Source organism: Pholcus phalangioides, unplaced genomic scaffold, assembly GCF_987345545.1.
Source record: "Pholcus phalangioides strain wild (caught in Gottingen) unplaced genomic scaffold, Ppha-v1.0 ptg000031l_1, whole genome shotgun sequence".
Taxonomy (NCBI): domain Eukaryota; kingdom Metazoa; phylum Arthropoda; class Arachnida; order Araneae; family Pholcidae; genus Pholcus; species Pholcus phalangioides.
The window spans coordinates 4,894,413-4,904,121 of NW_028301621.1; the positions used below are offsets into that span (position 1 = coordinate 4,894,413).

The following is a 9,709-nucleotide window of genomic DNA, read 5'->3' on the forward strand; positions in this document are numbered from 1 at the left end:
TGCTATTCCACATACATAACCCTATACTGTACACTTCATGAATCAATAAAAAATACTTGATTTTTAATTATAAACCTGTGTTTTCTATCAAAATTATTTTTTGTGTGAATTTTGGGACATTTTTTATATACAGAGATTTATTTCACATCAGCCCAATACAAATGCATTAAATTCTCAAACACAAACTGCTAGAAATGTTCAGCCTAATAACAAAATTCCCCTAATTATCCTCAGATTGAGGTAAAAACTTGATTCCAGATTTTCTGACTGCAAAAAATACCTGTGAATTACCACCACAAGCAAAACCAACAAATAATACTATTGTAGTACAAGTATTCACAGACAAAGATCATCGTTCCATCACAAAATTCTTCAATGAAAAAAATTTTAAAAATATTACACTTACTACACACAAAGTGAACGAACATTAAAATTTGTAGTTCGTGGCCTACCAGCTAACACCAACATATAAGATATCAAAACTGAACTGGAAAAGAAAAAAATTCCACCCCATAAAAATTTGGAATATGAAAAATTATCACACAGGTAGAATGCTACCCTTGTATTTGATTGAAGTACCAATTGCTGAAAAAACATTTGAAAATATAACAACTGCAAATATAACAGACATTTCTGAAATACAGATTGAAACTGAAAGATATATAGGGGACTACAAAGCCCAATTCAATGTAGATCCTGTCAAGCCTATGGGCACAGCTCCTATAGATGCAAAAATGCCCCAATATGTGCATTTTGCTCCAGATCTGATCAAACTCAATTGTAGAGACAAGGGCAATCCTACAAAAATTAGATGTTGCCATTGTGGTGGTACCCACACTTCTACATATTCAGGATGTAAAACTAGACTCGTTTTGAACCAAAACAGGGTAAGATTATTTCTTCCAAAAATTTTCCTCCTGAATTTCAAGGGCTATCTTCAATCAATTTCCCCCACTTACAAATGATCATTCGTTGGAAGATTTTGATGATTTCATTATCTGTCAAGGACCAATTACTATCAAACCTACAACATTACCAAAAAATTGGGACACAAACATATCAACACCCACTGAAAATGTAAAAAAAAATATGGATAACATTGAAAAACAGAAGTTACTTGGCAACTATTAAACCTGACATACATCCCCTAGCGAGGAATAAACCTTGTGTGTTACCAGTAACACAAGATATAAAATTGAACCTAATTGAGTTACATGCCAGGTCAACTTTTAGATTAGTTATGTATAAATTTGAGTAAAACTGAGTGTATAAATATCACTTCTGCTTCCGAAATCAACGATTGAATTACTGTGGACAATGATAAAATTGAATAGAATACTCAAATTGAAAATTCTTAAATAAATGATACACAAACATCTAAGAAACAAGAGGAAATTACCACACATCACACTTGCGTGCCTCACACTAAGAATAATTTTTTTGCAACTGCAACTGAAAAACCCTATGAATTAAACCAGCTGCGCAACTTTCTGCAATGTTCTTGACGCAGCTGGCATTCCCAAAGGAAAAATCGAAAATGTACTCCAAGCTTTGATTCATATTTATCCTTGCCTAACAATTACTTCAATAAGTAAATCTCCTAGACCGTTGTGCATTATAACCTGGAATGCCAACACCCTTAAACATAACTTACAAGAACTAAAAGAACTATACATTAACCAGTTTGATATTTTACTTGTATCAGAAACTTGGCTTTTGCCCAGCCAAAAGATTAAATTACATAGTTATCAAGAAATCAGATAGGATTCATAATAGGGGAAGAGAAACAGCTGTTTACATTAAGTCCAATATTCCCTATCAAGAAAATATCCTCCATAACTCATCACAAATGGAAGCTTGTTCAATTCAATAGAACCCCTATGATGTTTTGCGCAATTTATAAGCCTCCCAGAAACAGAATAAATCCCTTTATTCGAGCATATTTTCAGTACCAATATACCCATATTTATTGGTGGTGACTGGAATAGTAAAAATAGTATATTTCACAGTCGAGGTAGTAACAGATGTGGACGTGTCTTGTGTAAATTCTGCCTCGACAATTTCACTGAAATTCATTCAACCATTACACCAACGCATATCCTGGCTTGTCCGAGACATAGGCCTGATATTATTGATTTTGGACAGTCTACAAATCTCTTGCATAATATAAACGTATATTAAAAATATTTTGAATTCCTCCAACAATCCTGTTTTTTTCTAAAATTTACTTTCCTATCCCACACAAATTAAAAATTTGTAGAACAAATTGGACTCAATTTAAGGAAATACTAGAAAATGCTGCTCCTCTTGACAACATTCCAATTAGCAAAACAGCTATAGATGAAGCTGTTAATAAAAAAAGTAAAAAAAATTCAGAATGCCTTGCACCAGTCTACTACAACATCTCCCTGTGCTGAGAATAAATATGGTCTTTCCAAAGAAATTCTACAAAAAATTAGACAAAAAATTTTATACGTACACAACGGCAGCACTGTAGGAAAAGAACTGAAAAGTACTCTGAACAAATTGAACAAATAAATCAAACAGGAAATTTAGAACTATATTAATCATAGATTTTCTGAATTTCTAGAAAATGCAACTACGGTTGAGAACGGAAATGTTTGGAAAGCTTGGAATCTCTAAACCTGGAGGCTACAAAAAAATAAAAATTCAGGGCACTCATGGTACACTGAAAGAGTGAAATTGCTGAAACATTTGCAGAAGCCTATTACAAGAAATTTTCACCTAATCACATCCAACCACTTTCCACCCAAATTGAATTGAGAAATAGAGCAGCTCAATACATTTTTCATCATTCTCATACATGTGAAGATAATATAATATAATATAATTTAATCATTCTTACTGAAATCTTTAATGCTTCCATAAAACTACACTATTTTCCTAAATCTTAGAAGCACTCAATCATTAAAACCATACGCAAAGCTGGGAATGATATGATCCAGCCTACTTCTTTTCGCCCAATTAGTCTTCTCACTAACATGAGTAGGCCCTAAAGTTTTTAAGAGAATTACTGCCCCCAGGATTGAACAATATATTGACCAAAACAATATACTCCAAAATGAACATGGATTTCGACGTGACCACTCCTGTGTCACACAACTACTAAGAGTAACAGAGTACATTACTGACACATTAAACCATAGAGATTAAACCATATGCATCTGCAAGACATTCGACAAGTGCGATTTTCCGACACTCATCAACAAAATGATTGACCTTCATATTTTTTTCCCCCTCCACAATATATTATTTTTTCTACAACTATCTCATTGGACGCACCTTTCAGGTTAAGATTGGTGATACAATATCTTCAATTAAATGCATCACAGCCTCGGCCCCACAGGGTAGTGTCCTAGGACCACAGTTGTTTTTATTATATATTAATGACAACCCAGCTCCACAAGCTGGTATAATTGCACTTTTCACAGATGATGCTGTCATCCTCTGTAGACACAAAAATGCCAGTATTGCAGCAGAGTTCTTACAAGAAACCATAGATGTGGTGGACTTAGAGTTCTCCCTGACTTTTTATCAGTTGTAGCGATTTGGCTAATCACATAGAAAAAGTTGTAGCCAAATGAGAGAGAACTTAAGCCAAAATGATGCGTCATAAAATGTGAATTCCAAAACAACTGCATCAAATGGCCAATTCGAGCATTAAGAGGCCGAATGGGCACTCGAGATTTGGCGAATTCGATCTTTTATTTATTCGCCAAATGGAATGTTTTGTCGCGATTTGGCGCAACGGCGATCGGCAGCGTGAACCCTGGGTGGACTAGTGCGAGGATTCTGACATTTTGTTAAATAACAAACAAACAAAAAAAAGCCAATTTGCATGGTTTACAAGATGCAAAAAAATTCCCCAGGCAGACATTTAATCATCGGTAACCACTCAATAATAAACCTGTTGATAAAATCAAATACCTTGGTTGTATCTTAAATAAATCTTTAACATTCACCCCCACCCCCGCACATTAAATTCATTTGCAACAAAGCACATATTTTGGCAACAAAGCATATATACACTGGGGGCTCTCAATAAGATAACATTTCACCAAGCAAAACTTTCTTTAAATGTGAGAGAGGATTCTTTACTTCAAATCTATTCTTAGACCCACACTCTTATATGCCTCCCCAGTGTGGACTCATGCATATAAACAAAAAAATATCAAGCTGGGCAAAATAAAATACTAAGAAGATTTGTTAATGCACCTTATTTTATCAGGAACAAAAACATTTGAAATGGTTTAAAAATTCCACACATTTCAATACATTAAAAAAATAAATATAGATCAATATAATCGAATGAGCAAGTCTGAATATGCCCACATAAGATAAATTGTTGATTACAATGAAAGGCCTACACAAAGAACATCTAGGAAAAAAGGGTATAGAAGGTCAAAACAGATACAAACAAATACAAATCTCCCTTGGGCAAAACTTGTCAACACAAAAGTTCTAATTGATATATAAGGGCATAAAAGAAAAATCAAAATGATAAATAGGTGCCAATGTATTTACTTTTATTATATTAGTCACAAAAAATTGAAACCCCCCCCCCCCCACCCAAAAAAAAACTTCTCTGAATAGAGGGCTGTTGCCTTGGATGGTGTATTTGGTGACAAAAAGAGAATACAATTAAATAATTTTATTTGCAAGTTGACATGTGAGTCATTCCGTGTTAAGTCAACACAGTGATTTTACTCACCATCTCAGATTTTGATGAAACTTGGCATAGAGGTAGTCTACATGTAGATAAAGAAAACTACCCAATTTCATTAAAATATGTCAACCCATTTTGAAAATATGGCGATGTGAAGTTGTCAAAATTCACCAAAAAACACCCCACGGCCATAATTTCAAATTGCTGTTGCAACTCTCTTAATTAAGCTAAAATGATGGGACAGGTGTCATTTTGCAGCATTTTTTATGGGCTTTCCTATGAAACATACACAATACAATATATACAACATAATATGGGTTTGAGACAAAATGTTTTTTTTTAATTAAAATTTATCAAAAAGCGCATCTTCAAAAATTTTCAAAAAATTATATACAACACTTCACATTATTGTTAACTAATTCCCTAAGTATGAAAGTGGGACCGCCATCAGTGGCGTAGCCAGGTTTTGGTCCATGGGGGAGCGAAATTGGGAAAGGCGCCATTTTTTTGTTTGTGCTTAAGGCGCAAACTTAAAATGATGCATTAGTGGAAAGAACTTTAAATTTCCCAATTTAAAAAAAAATCAAATTTATTTTGTTTTCAGTGGATGTTATTTTTCAAATTAAATTAATTACCTTTCAATTGATTAATTTATTTTAATTGTTTAATTAATTTAAAAAAAATTTAAATTCCTTTTATGTTTTGTGTACCTATACAAATGCAAACACCAAAAACAACTGGGAAGTCACCCTAACAGGTAGTTTGAAAGAAAATTTAGATTAAAATATAAAAAATGGTAGGAGAATAAAATAAAAAAGGAAATAATATATATTTTCTTTCTGTCTAAAATTATTCCAAGAAATGAAAGTACAGAGAAATCTTCATGCTTCCATTTAATTGCTTTTATCATGTTACACTCTTATCGTAAGCATGTATCACATGTACACTAGTTCTACTCAATCGTAGAAAGACATTTCTATGATTGAGTACAAATCTATCTACTCTTTATATAAATCTACTCTAAATCTTTCTACTCTTACCGAATTTCTAACAAATAAATTAATGCATGCCGGAAAGTTCTTATATTACGCGTGACCATAACATATATATGCATGATTTCAGTTCGAGATGTTTGCCCTCTTCCATATTAGAAGTAAAACTGACAGATGTCTGAAGTTTCGTGTTATGCAAATACCACGGTGAAAGCCTGCCTGCTCTCTGCGGAAAGGCTTCCCAAATTTTATATGCTTCTTTTAAATTGCACAAAATAAGTCTTTTAGATATTACTGTTTTATCTCCATTCTCCTCCTTCACAGTTACACAGTCTTTCTTTCTTGGCATTACTCTACTTATTTCATCATTTTCATAAAAAGAATGTACTGTTTGCACAACTTCTTGTGACATTCTTTCCCGGTTTTTGGTCAGGACTTTCTAATATACCTCTTTCCTTCAAAAGCCATTTTGCCTCGCGTACCATGTAGTTAGGAGCATTGAATTCGCGCATTATCTTTCTTATACTCCAAGATTCAGGCAAACAAGTCAGTAGCATTACTTCCTTTTTCCTACTACTAGAGGAAAAGCTAGCTTTCAGATTAGCAATAACAGATTGTTGCAGTGACTCACATTCATTTTCTGAGGAATCCTCTGCATTAGCAAATAGTTGTTTTTTAAGTGCTAACCCAATGCTTTTAAATTTTTTGGTTGAATACTTCTTTATCTGAAGTTTTGTACTACGCGCAGGGGACTTTCCTAATTCCTGGAGAAGTATTTAGTGTTTGCACAACAGCTGAAGGTGGAGGAACATAGCTTGTTTCATCATCCGAAAGTTTTCTGCAATCATTTTTTCCTTGCATATTTTTCAATGAACCAATCTGCTTCCTACAATTATCACAAATTTTTGATATCTTTGGTATATCAGGAAACATACCACACATCCATTGAGGCACATTTCTTAGTCTCCTTATGTTTTCCACAGAATGATTATGTTTTTTTAAAGGATTGCAACATTGTAGTGTCTGATATCTTTCTTTCTCCATTGTATAATGTCACACAGATCTCAATTAAAATATAGAAACAAGTTTCTGAAGAGTTCTGAAAAGTTTCTAAGAAAATATACTGAAATAATATTTTTTTTTCACTAATACCAACACCTCACAAAATATTAACATTTAAAAAAGAAACTTATTACCATCACATTTTTTAATCACCAACAACATTCACATCCAACAATCAGTATGCCTATGCCCACAGGCAGTTGGAACCAGTTGGACTGGTTTAAACCAGTTAAACCATAAAATAATCACACATCATCGTCACTAGTTGCATTTTAAACATATTAAAAATAAATTTATGAAAAAAGTGAAAATTTATTTATGTGTAAGTTATGTATATTTCTGCTTAAATCTATAAATTTTACAAAAATGTCAATTTTTTTTTTTAGTGAAATAGGTATTTTTGAAATTTCATAAAGTAGTAAACCCATGACAGTCCCACTTTCATACTTAGGGAATTAGTTAACAATAATGTGAAGTGTTGTATATAATTTTTTGAAAATTTTTGAAGATGCACTTTTTGATAAATTCAAAATTTAAATTTTAATTTAAATTAAAAAAAAAATTTCATCTCAAACCCATATTGTGTTGCATATCATAGGAAAGCCCATAGAAAATGCTGGAAAATGACACCTGTCCCATCATTTTAGCTTAATTAGGAGAGTTGCTACAGCAATTTGAAATTATGGCCGTGGGGTGTTTTTTTAGTGAATTTTGACAACTTCACATCGCCATATTTTCAAAAGGGGTTGACATATTTTAATGAAATTGGGTAGTTTTCTTTATCTACATGTAGGCTACCTCTTAGCCAAGTTTCATCAAAATATGAGATGGTGAGTTAAATTTATATAAAAATTGTGTTGATTTCACATGGAATGACCCATGTATGATATATCACTACCAAAATTTCATATTAATCTAATTAAACATCAGAATGTCCTCATCTTTCCTTTTTCAGGTTGTGGTGGCATTTGCAAAAAAAAAAGAAAAAAAGACCAGGAAAAATTTCGAAGGCCATGACCATTACCACTGGACTTGCAAATTATTTTTCTCATTCACAACACAAACATGCACACATATACTGACCTTCAAAAATCAGTCTCCTCTATCCCCTTCTTCATAGGCCAACCTGGCCCATTTTTAATCGGCCCTTTGGGCTGAACATGGGGGACCGGGTAAAGTCTGATGCTGGTCTGGGCGGGAGTAAATTTTTAAGAAATCCCACTGGTATTTTTTTATCTCTTGGAAGAGTAGCTATTTCTTGAAGCATAAAATAAAAAATAATTTTTTAAACATAAAGTTAAAAAAAATTATATATTAAAATAAAAAATGTTTTTATTTTTATGTTTTTCTCTGTCATGTTCAATTCTGTCTTCATAATCTATTTTCTTGTACATCAGGGCCATTTTCTTGACTGCAGGAATCCATGCATGGCCCTCATATAATGAAGCTGGGCCCCTAGGCTGGGATCTTTTGTGGGGCCCCAGACAGACTTCCACTGTGCCTTTTTAGATTTTATAGCGCGAATAAACAAAAAATGAAAAACGTCCCGTCAGCCCTACTCTCGTCCCCCCCCCCCCCAGCGTGAATGACTGAGCTGGTATGTATGGCATATGAATGTATATATGAATTCAAATATTTAGATATGAATATATATATATTAATTGGCATCATCATGTCCCTTCCCCAGCCTTTCATGTTTATCTCCGCTTATAAAGGGGACCCCTTGCTCCAGGATTGCCTGGGTCAGTCAGATATAAAAAATCTTTCACATCTGATAAACTAGCTTCCTCTTAAAGCTTGGGGCCCCAGGGCATTGCTACAGCTCTGTATGAATCCGTGTAAAAAATCAAGTTTGTTCTCTCCTGGACCCCCCCCCCCCAAATCCTAGTCATAGCCCTGGCACGCACACCTAGGAAAAGAAACTTGACGTATAAGTCATGTCCGTCATTCAACTTTTTCCGAGGCAGAGGGGACAAAGAACAAATCCCTTTGTTTGTGTATATATATACATATCATTGCTAGTGTATTTCTCAAAGCCGGGACCCCCTCCCCTAAATGATGGGCCTGACTAAAGTATGAAATAATTTATTCATTAAAACAAATTTTTTAATTCCATTGTAATTCACCAGATTCCAACATGTTAAACCCAACAAATTTTGCATTAAAAAGAAATTGCATTCTGCGCGGCCAGCAGAACCGTTATTAAGGATAGCTAAAAAGGACTCGGGAGAGTTCTCTATTCAAAGTAGGAATTATCTATCGGAAGCACGAAAAAGGCTGCTTCGACTAAAACGTTCAATACACCATTATCATGGTAGACGTATTTGAAAAGTTATATTAAAAATAAGTTGGTGACAAACAAAATGGAAGAATTTTTCTTTCCCAATTTACCTGCTTCAGATGCCAACAATATCACTGATTTTATAGGAAATACTCCAACTGTATGTCACTTGGCTATTACGATCCTCGGAATCATCTTTCGGGCACTTTAACAAGACGACGACCGAAATCAACAGCTACTTCTACCAAAATGGAGACACCATTTCTTATACAAGGGAGGTTTTCTTCTGAGGCAACAGGACAAACCGGTTCCGCTTTGCATTGGGAATTCTGCCGACACTCGCCTGAGCTGATGTTGATTTCTTTCTTTTGATTCCACATTGTCTCTTTCCGGTCTTGGATAGGGGGAGGAGGAATAGCTTCTATATACTGATACCTACTGATTTTCCTATTTGGTGTGTTGTCAAATCTTTTGCAGCCAACGCACTGAAGGCCATTGAATGAGTGATGTGTGTGTTACTACTCATCGTCTTTTTTTCCCCCATAGAAAAAAAAATCCCGGTGGTGTCATTCCTGAAGACTTACACAACCATGACACTAGTTTATACTGTAGCTAGTTTTTTTTTGTAATTGTAGTAGGTGAGGTGTTGACACGGCAATCATATACTGCAGCAAGGCCTCTATGACA

The 9,709-nt window shown here is 34.2% G+C and overlaps 1 protein-coding gene across 2 annotated transcripts in view; it reads right to left on the reverse strand.

Annotated features, from left to right (window-relative positions):
• Positions 1–9,309, reverse strand: part of Cad87A (cadherin 87A) — a 672,761-nt gene extending 663,452 nt beyond the window's left edge. For both annotated transcript variants that reach the window (XM_089252829.1, XM_089252827.1), the window contains exon 1: positions 9,133–9,309. The gene's annotated coding sequence lies outside the window, so the exon portion shown is untranslated. The remainder of the gene's footprint in view (positions 1–9,132) is intronic.
• Positions 9,310–9,709: the final 400 nt, after the last annotated feature.